Consider the following 9,303-nt stretch of genomic DNA (forward strand, 5'->3'; position numbering starts at 1 on the left):
AAGCGCCCCCAGCCATGCCGGCTGGAGCAGAGAGCCCGCGGGGGAGGGGAGGCATCTGGGACAAAGCGTGGCGCGGCTGAGACCGCTGCGGCCCGAGTGCTGGCTGAGGACAGACGTCAGCTTCAGAAGGGACTCCATTAACAAATGGAGGGGACCCCCACGTCCCAAGCGTCAGCCTCCCATCTCTCCCCAGACTTCTGCCTTGACCTGCAGTGCACCCTAAGGTGGCCTCAGGCGTTGGAACCTGTCCACCACCCCCACCTCCGCGCCCCAGGCACAATTCCTGAGGCTGAGGAGTGAATGAAAAGTAAACCTCTCTCTCTCCAGACCCTCCCTGTGGTCCCCTGAGGCCCAAGTGTGATTGCAGGATGGAGGGAAGGTGACTGCCCATCTCTGGACCTAGCTAGGAAAAGACGCACTGGACAGCAGTGTGGCACGTGTGCCAGGTCCGTAGTGTCTCGCTGTAGCCGTGGCCCTTCTTCCAGAGGAGAAGGGGGAGAGCAATACGGGAAGGACCCTGGCAGGGTGGCCTCCCCTCTCCTGACCCAGAGGCAGTGATACACACTGGGCCAGGAAGAAGGGGTGGCTGAGGGCGGGGCTTGGCCTGAGAAGATCTCCGCCTTTATCTGGGAATTTTGGCTCAACCGAGGTTGTGAGAAGGAGACAACACCACTCCTCTTCATGAGCCTGAGAGTGACCTCGATCCCTCTGAAACCCTGGCTCCTGGGGAGGGTCCCCACACTTCAGTTGTGTGGGGATGGGCTTGCAAGGGCCTGCCTTCCTCATAGACTAGCTCACAGACTCTGATAGCCCAGCCCAGGGAATGTGGGGCGCTAGGGAGTATCCCAGGTCTGGGTACCAAGCCCTGCTTGGCAGACTCTGCTACTAGCTTGCTGGGTGACCCTGGGTAAGTCATTTCTCCTCTCTGGGCCTGTGAAGTGAGGAGTGGATACTGAGCTTGCAGGCCCTTGCACTTTCTTTGCTAGTTTGAGGATCCTGGAGGGGGAAGGGTGGGATGAGTCCCTCCCTGAACTTTGCTCCAGACTCAGCTTTCCACACACTGGGCTTTCCTGACTTCCCAGACATATATGTCGTGGAATCACAGCCACCAGTTTCAAGATATCTCCCCCATGCCAGGCTCTTCATGCCAGGCTCTTCAAGGATGTTATCTCTGCCCTCACAATCAACCTGCAAGGAACAGGCATGCCTTGGAATGTGTCTTTGTTTTTATGGATAAAGAAATTGAGACCCAAAGCGGTTCAGCTACTTGTCCAAGGTCAAGGTGGGCTCAGTGAACACAAGCGAAGGCTCTGTCTATACTCGGTTTGTGGCTTTGGGCAAGTCACGGGGCCTTTCCAGCCTCAGTCATCTTTAAAATGGGACTAATACTAGCCTCACACAGAGGGCTGGGGTAATCACTGAGTACAGTAGCACAGAACTGGTACTCGACCAGTTTTCAGTGATGGGTAGTTTCTTTTTCCATCCTCTTCTTCCTCCTGTGTCTACACTCTGAGACCTTCCTCTGCGTTAGGTATTGCAAACCTTTTTTTTTTTTTTTAGGAGGAAGAATTACTTTTCATCTCTGCAAAGCCTTGAGAGCTGTGGTAGGCACTGGTTTCAAGGAAGGTGGGGAGGGCTGAGGGGAAAGAAAAATGGAAATGCCTGATGTGAGAGTTCCTGAGTCCGGGTAGCAGATCATGGTGACCAGAATTCTTGGGTCACTTTGAGGGAGTAGGTAGCTGGGCACATTGGCCGTCCATGCCCTCCAACTTTCCTCCCTCATCCGTCAACCAACTCAGTTCCTCATAGCTCCCCAAGGGGCTTCCTGCCTGATCCGAGCATATCTGCTTGTGCTGCACATGACTTGCATGACTTGCCGGGCTGGGGTTGGAAAGGATTCCCTTTGGACTTGAAGAGACATTTCTCCAAAGAAGATGTATGAATGGCCCACAGACACATGAAAAGGTGCTCAACATCACTGGTCATTAGGGAAATACAAATCAAAACCACAATAAGTTACTACCTCACATGCTTTAGGATGGCTACCATCAAAAAAACAGAGAACAGTAAGTGTTGGCGAAGATGTGGGGAAATTGGAACACTTGTGCATTGCTGGGGGGAATGTAAACTGGTGCAGCGGCTGTGGAAAACAGTATGGCAGTTCTTAAAAAAATTAAGAACAATTACCACATGATCCAACAATTCCACTTCTGGGTATGCGCCCAAAAGAATTGAAAGTAGGGACTTGAGTAGACATTTGTACATCAATGTTCATTGAAGCATTATTCACAATAGCCAAAGGCAGAAACAACCCAAATGTCCGTGGATGGATGGATGGATGAACAAGATGTGGTGTATACAACAGAATATTATTCAGCCTTATAAAGGAAGGAAATTCTGACTTATGCTACAAGGCTCAACCTTGTAGCAATATTTAAGGTATGCTAAGTATGAGAAGGACAAATACTATATGATTTCACTTATATGAGGAGTCTACAGTAGTCAAATTCATAGAGACAGGAAGTAGAATGATGGTTGCCAGGGGCTGCAGGGAGGGGGAATAGGGACTTCTTGTTGTAGGGTCCAGGATTTTAGTTTGGGAAGATGGAAAAGTTCTGGAGATGGGTGGTGGTGATGGTTACAAACAAGGTGAACGTACTACTACTTTTTGTTAAAAAGCCTTTTTCTTGTTTTATTTTCCTAAGACGGTGTACATGTTTTCTCTTAATAAATTTTTTTATTAACAGCCCAAGGAAGGCATCCTGACTAGTGGCATTGATCATTTACAGAGACTAGCATGTTTCATGAGGTTTTCAGTGGGTGCCAAGGGGTTACATAGGCCTGCAATCGGCCTCGGAGTCAGGTCTGGGAAGAATCCAGCTCTGCTGCCTTTCCTCTCAATGACCCTGAGCAAAGTTCTTTTCTCTGCTGTAATTTTTCAAAGCTCTCTGTTGTAAATGACTGTTTCCAAGTAGTATATGAAAAATGTCTCTCTCAAAGAAATTTCTTCTCTGTAAGTCTGAGAGGGAGCTGTCTAATAAGAGATGCAGTAGTCATGAAGGAAAGGTGGGAAAAAAGACACTGCTGGCAGCCACAAAAAGAATAAAAAGGAGGATGAGGGAGGGACTTTTACATAAAGAAGAAAAAGGAGGATGAGGGAGGGACTTTTAATTTTGAAAGAAGAGATGACAGTGACTTGATACATGATGCCTGTACTCTACCAATCAGATCCAGTAGCCAGTATCAAAAACAAAACAAAACAAACAAAAAAACAGGGCTGATAAAAATTGTTCTAAAAATGATGTTTCTGATTTTCTAGCTGAAAGTGAAAATAAGGAACTCGTTCTGAACTGCTGTGTAAAGTAAAATTATTTGACCACAACTGATGATGGCAGACACAGACAGTCATGATCTTAAACAATCAGTATTTTCTTGCTGACAACTCAAAATTGAAAAAACTAAAGAAACTGCAATCCCAGCGGCTGCCAAAAGTTGCGAAAGCCTTGCTTTCATAAAGAGTGTGGTATGAAAATCTTTCTTTAGACGATGTAATTTTAAACTTTTCTTGGGTCAAAGTCAAGAGCTAAAGTCATCTGTCAAGACTTGAATAAGACCCAGTGTTATCAGACCAAATCTAATTTATCTTCCTTTACTCAATCATTGGTTCAACAGACATTCCCTGAGTGCCCACTAGGTACCAGGCACAAGGCTGGGCTCTCAGGCTGCAGATATGAATAAGACAGGTGGGGCTTCCCTGGTGGCGCAGTGGTTAAGAATCCGCCTGCCAATGCAGGGGACACGGGTTCGAGCCCTGGTCCGGGAAGATCCCACATGCCGCGGAGCAACTAAGCCCGTGCGCCACAACTACTGAGCCTGTGCTCTAGAGCCGCGAGCCACAACTACTGAAGCCCATATGCCACAACTACTGAAGCCCACGTGCCTAGAGCCTGTGCTCTGCAACAAGAGAAGCCACCACAATAAGAAGCCTGCGCCCTGCAACAAAGAGTAGCCCCCGGGGCTTCCCTGGCGGCTCAGTGGTTGGGAGTCCGCCTGCCGATGCAGGGGACACGGGTTCGTGCCCCGGTCCGGGAGGATCCCACATGCCGCGGAGTGGCTGGGCCGGTGAGCCATGGCCGCCGAGCCTGTGCGTCCGGAGCCTGTGCTCCGCAACGGGAGAGGCCGCAGCAGTGAGAGGCCCGCGTACCGCAAAAAAAAAAAAAAAAAGAGTAGACACCGTTCACTGCACCTAGAAAGCCCGCGTGCAGCAGCGAAGACCCAATGCAGCCAAAAATTAAATAAATGAATAAATAAATTTAAAAAAAAGAAGACAGGTGTCTGCTCTCAGGGAGCTCACTGTCTAGTAGAGAACACCAACCCTGAGACTGATGGTGGCATGTGGTGTGGCCAGTGCCATGGGAGAAGGGAGACAGGGGACAGGCACCTACCCCAGGTGTATCACCGAAGGTCTCTTAGAGGTCTGAGCTGAGTGAGTAGTGTATTAGTTTCCTAACACTGCTGGAATAAATTACACAAGTTTAATGGTTTAAAACAACAGAAATTTATTCTCTTACAGCTCTGGAGGCCAGAAGTCTGAACTGAGTCTTGTGGGACTAAAATCAAGGTGTTTGCAGGGCTAGTGCTTTCCAGAGGCTCTGGAGAGAACTGTTTCTTGTTGCTTCCAGCTTCTGGTGGCTCCAGGCATCACACGCATCTCTGCCTCCTTGGTCACATTGCCTCCTCCTCTTCTATGTCCAGTCTCCCTCTGCCTTTCTTATAAGGACACTTGTGATTACATTTAGGGCCCACATGGTTAATCCTAAAAAATCTCTCCATAGCAAGATCTTTAATTTGGTTACATCTGAAAAGTCCCTTTTGCCATATAAGGTAACATATTCACTGGTTCCAGGGATTAGGACGTGGCTAACTTTGGGAGCCATTATGCAGCCCACCCCAGATAGGATTGGGAGGCGAAACTGTGGACGGCCAATGGGATGTTTATAGGGGGAGAGTATATAAATGGGAGTGTGGAGAAAGTATACGTGAAGGCGGGGAGCACATACATTCTGGAAGTTACTAGTATTGTTATGGGAGTGCTTTTTTGGGAGTAGTGGGAGGCAAGGCGGGGCCTTATGAGAGAGGCAGGCAAAGTGTATAATGATTACGGATTTTATTTCCAGCATGTCCTTAGCTGGCAGGTGGTATGTGGTAGGTACTCAATATATTTTGGGAGATTTGAGTCAAATGAATGACTCAAACAAGTTATATTCTTAGGATGCCTACTACATATTTGTTGGAGGTATAAATAGAAAAAGAATCTCCATTTGGTGGTATTCAAACCCTATGACCAATAAGTGAGGCCTTTCAAGGCCTAGGCAGTATGTCAGGATGCTTCCAGATGCTCGTACCATGACCTAAGCTAATCCGTCTTGCCACTCTGCCACTTTCAACGTACAGACAATGTCTTCTTCCCTGATGGTCTCACCATGGCAGTTCCAGGCATCACACACAGACAGAATCAGCAGAGAAGCATAGCAGCCTTTGATTAGCAAGGAAAGCCTTTCTCTTGAGCTCCCCAGCAAACTCCCTGGGGTTCGATCATTGTTATCCCTGCCAACAATTCGAATGCAACCAGGGCGTGGGGTAGCCATAGGGCATCAGTGGAAAGAGCTCACTTTTGGTCAGGGTGATCAGGCAAGTATTTCTGGAGGAGGTGGCATCTAGACTGTGCCTTGAAGGATGAAAAGGATGGTGACAGTGGAGAGGGAGGAAAGGGCATTCTAAGCTGAATGGCATGAACAAAGAGGAGGAGGTGGAAACATACAAGGGTTGATTGGTTTTACAGGAATTATTTTTTAAAGTGCCTTCTAGGGACTGAGAACTTTGTGTATTTTTTCCCATTTAATCCTTATTCAAAATATAGCTTCCTCTATAGGTGGAAATTTATGATTGAGGAAATCCAGGATTGGAGAGATTCTGTGATGTGTCCAAAGTTGGCAGAACCAGGACTTGATCTCAAGTTATCTCCAACCTACGGTGATTTTATTCATTCATTCATTCATTGTTTATTTATTTATATTAAACTTTTCTACATTATAATTTATTACAAAATTATAATACATGTGCCTTGTAACCGATGTTCAAGGTAAGCAGGATTAAAAGTGTGTGTATCCCATACCTTTCCCAAGCTCTCATACACGTGTAGACATATGTAAATGTTTCTTCACCTCTCCCTTTATGTATTTTTTCCAAAAAATGAAATCATCCTGGAAAATTTATGAAATCTGAATAAGGTGCATAGATTGATAATAGTATTGATCAGTATTAACTTGTTGATTTTTATAACTATCCTGCGTTTATATAAGAGTTTTATTTGTACTTGGGAGAGACACACTGTTGTATTTATGGATGAAGGATATCATGTCTGCAACATACTCTTAAATAGTTCAGAAATATGTGTATATTTCTGTAGTAAAGTGTTAACAGTTGGGAAATTTGGGTGAAGGGTATCCAGGAATTCTTCCTTCTATCCTTGCAACTTTTAAGTCTGAAATAAGGTCAAAGTTTTAAATTTTTTAAAACTGAGATCATGCCATGCATCTTACTCAGTGACTTGCATTTTTTGCTTGGGCATATACAACAAACATTTTTTTTCCAGGTCAATACATGTAGCTCTATGAATTCTCTTTAATGGCTGCATAATGTTCCACAGTGAGGTTCCATTGTGTAAATACATTCTAATTTGTTCAACTACTCCCCTTTTGATGGATTTGACTTTAAATACAATGTTAATTATATATTAAGGACTCCTGTAAGTTTGTATCTGTTTCCACACTCTCTATGTTTTTCCATTGATGAGTGCCCATGACAATGCTATACTCATGGTGACAATAGCCCCCCTCATGGCTATTTTTTTAATTTCATTAAGTGTTCTTGGCAATTCTCATACACTTACCCTCCCATATGAATTAGATTTTTTCCATCTTATATGCATTTTAAGATCACTTTTACCTAGTTCTAAAAACAAAACAAAAATCTTTTTGGGGGCTTCCCTGGTGGCGCAGTGGTTGAGAGTCCGCCTGCCGATGCAGGGGACACGGATTTGTGCCCCGGTCCGGGAAGATCCCACATGCCGCGGAGCGGCTGGGCCCATGAGCCATGGCCGCTGAGCCTGCGCGTCTGGAGCCTGTGCTCCGCAACGGGAGAGGCCACAACAGTGAGAGGCCCGCGTACCGCAAAAAATAAATAAATAAAAAGTCTTTTTGGGATTTCTAATTGCAATTACTTTAAATTTGAAGTTCACTTTGGGACGGACTCATTTATAGGAACATGGTTTATCTCTCTACATGTGGAAGTATTTAAAGCAAATCTATGTAAATAAGTAAGCTATATATACAGAGATCATGTGCCTTAAAAAGCTCTTTGGGGCCTTTTTCAAGGGCTCTCTGAGTCTGACTTTTTTTCAGTCCACCTCTGGCTGTGGGTTGAAGCATGAAAGGGGCCAGCTGCCCTCAGAAAGGTTGACGTCACTGCATGGTACCATTCAGCTCTTTCCTGCATGCATCTCTCCGTGGGTCCTTGACACACTTTCCCATTTTATTATCTCCGTTCGACAGAAGGCGAAACAGAAGCTTGGAGTGCTGGATCAACCTGCCAGGATCGCACTGGACCTAGCAGTGGCAGCGCTGGCCTGATGCCCAAGGTTTTTCCAGGAAGCTGCTGCCTCCTGTCCTGGTCCTGAGCTTTGTCTTCTCAAGGCCTGTGCTACCTGTGTCCTCTTCGGCAGCTGCTCAGACAACCTCACTATCCTGACACGAGGTGGCACTTCGTTTGAGGAGCCGCAGCGCAGGGCTAGTCTATCGTTCCTGAGCAAAAAGCTGTCAACAGATAACAGGCTTCACTTTCTCATGAAGCTGTAGATTTCCAGCCTCAGGGAGTGAAAAAATCTTTCTCAAAGTGAAGAGCTGCTGTCAATTCCTCACTCTGCTGCCCTGCTTCCCTGGGCTGCATCTCTGCCTGTCTGAATCTGACCCATTCTTTTTTTTTTTTTTAATTTATTTATTTATTAATTTTTGATGTGTCGGGTCTTAGTTTCTGTGCGAGGGCTTTCTCCAGTTGCAGCAAGCGGGGGCCACTCTTCACCGCGGTGCACGGGCCTCTCACTGCCGGAGCACAGGCTCCAGACGCACAGGCTCAGCAGCTGTGGCTCACAGGCCCAGTCGCTCCGTGGCATGTGGGATCCTCCCAGACCAGGGCACGAACCCGTGTCCTCTGCACCGGCAGGCAGATTCCCAACCACTGCGCCACCAGGGAAGCTCCGTCTGACCCATTCTTCAAAGCCCAACTTAAATGCCACTTCCTCCATGGAGCCTTTTCTGATTTCTTCCTTCTTCCCAGGCTCCTCCTCCCTGCCATGCTGGGTATGACCCACCTTCTTCCAAATACACTCACTTGCTGTGACTGTCCTTAAAGAGATAAATAGTTGACTTCTCTGAGCCTTAATTACTTCCCTTCTAAAACTGAAATAATATCTGCCTTTTATATCTGGCTGTTATGAGTTAAAAGAAATAATATACGTAAGTCACAGTCCTAGGCACACAGGACGCTCTTACATATGTTAGTCTGGTGTTATCACACTCAAATGTACACCCGCACAGCCCTGCACATTCACACGCAGATTTTCTCTGTATGTGTTAGGACCCTTATTCTTTCTACCTTCTATAATAATTATGTGTGTAGGTTCCTGGGGTGGGGGTAGGGAAATAGGGTGTAGTGAAAAGAAACAGGATTTGGAATAAAAAATTTGGGTCTTCCCCTCAACCAGCTGTGTGACTAAGGTCATGTTTACTTCTCCCTGAGTTTCTTCCTTCATAAAAGAGAGATAACAAAAAAATGTGCTTCATAGTTTCTTCATGTATCAATACATTATCAGAATAAGACTGGTGTATATGTATAGCTGATTCACTTTGTTATAAAGCAGAAACTAACACACCACTGTAAAGCAATTATACTCCAATAAAGATGTTAAAAAAAAAAGGATGCTCAAGGGCTTTAGAGATTGCCAAGTGCTAATGTATTGTTACCCAATTGCTCTTATCTATTTCCCAGAAGCCTAGAGCACAGTGCCTTGCTGGGGATGGGGAGGGGTGCACACAATGATTTGTTAAATGAGTAGGCCATGGCACTGACTTCTTTTGGTCTTCATAATTCCCCTCTGAGAGAAGTTTTAATATCCCCATTTCAAAGATAAGCAAACTGAAGCTTTGAGTGGGTAAAGTGCCTCATTCATTCATTCAACAGACCCCT

This window comes from Aethalodelphis obliquidens, unplaced genomic scaffold (genome assembly GCF_003676395.1).
Source record: "Aethalodelphis obliquidens isolate GAN/ISIS:26980383/991018 unplaced genomic scaffold, ASM367639v1 scaffold89, whole genome shotgun sequence".
Lineage (NCBI taxonomy): Eukaryota > Metazoa > Chordata > Mammalia > Artiodactyla > Delphinidae > Aethalodelphis > Aethalodelphis obliquidens.